Consider the following 4,469-nt stretch of genomic DNA (forward strand, 5'->3'; position numbering starts at 1 on the left):
TAAATATTGATAAAAATTATATATTATTAATCAAACATATGAACGTATAAATCACGCGGCCGGATCTTAGACTATTATCTATGCTACCTTAAACAAATTGCAAATGTAGCCCACTTGTTATTTCTATTATTGTAGAATTTTAAACTGCCCTTTTATGTTAGTCCCGAGTCCCCTAGTGGGGTAAGGGACAGATTATATCTGTTTCACTGATCGTGTTTCTTTATGGATACATTTTGTGCGTTCCCTCCGGGGATCGAACCCAGGACCCGTCGGTTCTACGCTCACGCGTTAAACAATGAAAGAGGATGTCGTAACTACCGTATGTATTTCTTTCCGCAATCCTAACTGAATTCCATAAGATATATCCGAGTTTTATGCTATAAGCACTAAAAGTACTTATTATATTCAATCTGATTTTAAATACTAAATTATATCGACGTGCTTGTCAATCAAAACCAGAGCTCTTGAACACGATTTCCCAATTACTAATGTTAGAAAGAGACAGAACGTATATCTTGTCTCTGTCTGTTGTACACTACGCTATACAAATATACCTGTATCTCCTTGTACATATGTATTGTATGAAGTATGTTTATAAAATGTTGTTCTTACACTATATTATAGTAGGTGTTCGCATTCGGTGTTGATGTATATAATATGATAAAGTTTGGAAATAAAGATTAATTATTATGTTACATAATATATTGTTTTCTTTTGTACCCAAGTTGCATAAAACTAACTGTATGCTCTTAAAAAAACACTGTCTCTGTGTCTGTCTGTCTGTTTGTTTCGGCTGACGTTTGGAACGACTGGAACGATTTTGACGGCTAGCAAATTGTTTTTTAATCCAATGTGTCGATGTGAACATTGGGATTATATGGAAAACTGGAATAAATTTCAGTTGAGTGTGACTTGAGTCGTGAAATAAATAATAATAATCGAGATAAAACAACGGTTGGCACGGTCATCAATTGGATGGGTGACTATTTTTTTTTGGAGATGCTCTTTAGCCTATTTATAACTCTTAGTGTCTCGAGTCCGATTCGCATTTGATCGAATTTATACTTACCGTAGATATAACCCAGAACATGCTACATAAATCCTACTAAACAGAAAACAGCTTATCGTGTCTGAATGAAATGTGGTACTGAGATAGATTATACGCATAGGTTATTTTACCCGGGTACCGCGCGGGTGACGCCGCGGGTTACAACTACTAGAATGCAAACAAATTATTGTAACAATTAAGTTGCATGTGACATTTTTAATTGCATTTCTATAAAATCACGTTCACTTCTGCAAGTAGATGCAAGAGTGACGAGCCGCGTGAGACCTCACGTTGCTTCTTATTAATTACAAATAATTTCTTGATCTTTGAACACTGCCTATTGATTATTTTCTGTTATCTTTCTTTTAAACCGCGAGTGCAAATTATACGCGTATATAATAAATGTAATTTATTTTTATGAATATCAACAGCTGGGAATAATTACGATAATTATTTTAAAATTTACAGAATGAACCCAAAAATGGTGCCACACGGGTGACATCAGCTCTCCAATACAAAATCAAACGAACCCAAAAAACAGACGAATTCAACGCATAAAAAAACGGCAACATGTGGCTATTTTGAAATTTATCTATAAACAGATCAACCCATCACGTCTATCCCAGAATTGGTCCAGCAAATAAATTAAGCAAAATATTTGACAGCACTATCTAAAATATTATAATCTAAATCGTTAATGATAATCGAAATGGGCGTTTTCTGTCTACTGATTATGTATTACGAAAAACCGTGGCGTGTTAGTGTGAGGTGGACTGGAAATCAGTTTTGTAGCATCGCTTCGTCATGATCTTTTGTCAAGGAAAAGTACTTATCATTTAATCTTTATCTGATACTTAATATTAAGGATTATAGATATAGGTGGCTCGTATGATCGGGGTTAATGGATATATACCTAATACTTATCCTAATAGCAATTGTATAAATTACACACATTAAGGAGGATTTGAAACAGGATTATTTAGGGATTATTATAGATTTATTTTGTGGAAAATTAAATGTTTATTTTTATGTGCAATTATGCTTATCCGATAATTTAGTAGTTTAGAATTAATATCTATACATAGTATACACTTTTTAGATTCATGAACAATATCATTCGATCATCATATTTCTTAGCGATTCGGTCAAAATAATTATTTTTTATATAAAACTAAATCATCTTTAAATTGTCTAGTAAAATTTTAATGGGATCGACACACAAAACACACAATCGAATTGATAACCTCTTCCTTTTTTTGAATTCGGTTGAAAACAAGGTGTTTTTCCGTTCTTGTTGTAGAATCTATCCGTAACGTTGATGTAATAGCGAAAGCAGGTATAAGTCACATGTCTATTTTATCCGGTTACCACACGAGTGATGCCGTGTGATCAAGCTATATCCATATTATTATTATGATCACCAGCATAATCACAATAATCGAAGTAGATAAAGCGGAAAATCTAATTAGACAGACGCTAATAGATATTTACCAACAGGCAAGTAATTACTGACCTAGAATTATTGCTATGTAAGGAAATGTCATGAACAGTAGGACGGGAGCCTGCTGGCGAAGGTGACGGCCGTGGAACACACGATTATCCTGTTTACGTAATCTATAAGTGGACCTATCCTTACGAGGGATTTATTAGATTACATTAAAGTAATGATTGACAGAACTCCTTGGTACAGTAACCGAGTTACAGTTCCTGGTGGAGACCAAGAAATTCAGTCAAAGATTTTATGTTACGTTCCTGCCCATATCAGAGGTTTAGATTGCGTTTATTTGCAAAAATAAGTAATACAGACCTAATATAACGCGTTTTATTTATTGAAGAAGCCGAGTGTGTATTTTTCCTGTAATAATAATTACACTGCGGAAACAATAAGTGTAGATTTCGCACAAAATAACTAGGTACTTGATTGTTAAATTTGCATTCATTTCCCGCCCATAATTCCTATAAGTATTTTCGTCTCAAACACTTCTTCGTTTACGTCTTTGTAAGTTTTAAGTAATCTACCGTTGCTAAATTGCTTTAATTGTTTTAGCCATTTTTTCATTGCGCTAACCCAGTATACACAAGCCAGCGGATGTATACTAATAATATTTAATCAGTCAGAATTAGGGGCATTTAAGCTATGATTTTTTAAATACATACCCACTATTGAAACTGTAATTTAAATTTTCTTATAATCTTTTTTCGTCTATACATATAAAGAAATAGTTCTTCTATGTGGCAAATTTGAAAAGCTTTTGAGTGACATTAGTTTTATTGTGTACGATTTTGAGTAATGACTAGTAACAGTTTCATTTGCCATTAAAACTACGTATTTATCATGTAAACATCGGTAATTTTCGAACAGTTATGTATTAAACTATTTAAATATGTTCCATCATGTAAACTTGTGTCCCTAGTACAAGAAATACATAATTGTGGAATGTGGATTCAATCAGCAGTGTACGCATTATTTTATGAGTGAAATACAGTAATCAAGCTGAAGTTCTCGGCTAGTAATGCCCAAACAATGCGACATAGACCTGGACAAGGTGTTACGTGAGGTCGGGCAGTTAGGACGCTACCAGTGCCACACCTATCGCTGGGTGCTTCTCGTGATTGTGTTCCACGCTATGCACAAGGCACAGTTCATATTCTGCACTTTTAAGACTAACTTTAGGTAAGAATTTGACATTCTCTTTCAAATTAAAGACGAACTGACGACACTACATACCTACCTTCACACACTTCCTATATAATTCCCAACGGTAATTAGTTATAAAGTGATCCGAGATATTGTTGTGTAAGTTGTACACGACGGAAAACAATGTGGATATTTTGAGAAACAGTTTCGTGGACAAAAGCTGTGACCGAATCTTTTTAATAAAATAGAGCGATTAACATACATTCTATCGAAGTAACTTAAAGTTTATCCTTCTTTTTTGGGTTATTTAAATAATAGTATAATGAAGGAACTGTATAATAAACGGCGATCCTTATCTTTTTGTGGGCAGATGCATTTAAGCTATGATTATATTTAAGGCTAAATAGATGATCTACCCTATTTCCCCGTTATATCCTTTTTATTACAGTCATCACTTACGTACGTCTTACTTACTTTGTATTAACCTCAGCAGCAAACAGACAGTCATCATGACATAGAGAATTTCAGCCAATACTAAGACCTCTTTTATCTTAAATCTTATATCTGTCAGAAGACTTTGAAAACCATAAGAAACAGGCAGACCGTCATAACATACGACAGTTAATGTGATTTATATAGATGAAGTTTATACATCCATAATATTCGGAAGGATACTTTATCCCTCGTTCATAACTCAAGAATTAATTACTTGTCAGTTATTGGACAACTATAAATATTTGTATTGAACAAAGTGCCATGGAGATTTCAGTGAATATTTTATGC

The sequence above is a fragment of the Zerene cesonia genome, chromosome 18 (assembly GCF_012273895.1).
Source record: "Zerene cesonia ecotype Mississippi chromosome 18, Zerene_cesonia_1.1, whole genome shotgun sequence".
Taxonomy (NCBI): domain Eukaryota; kingdom Metazoa; phylum Arthropoda; class Insecta; order Lepidoptera; family Pieridae; genus Zerene; species Zerene cesonia.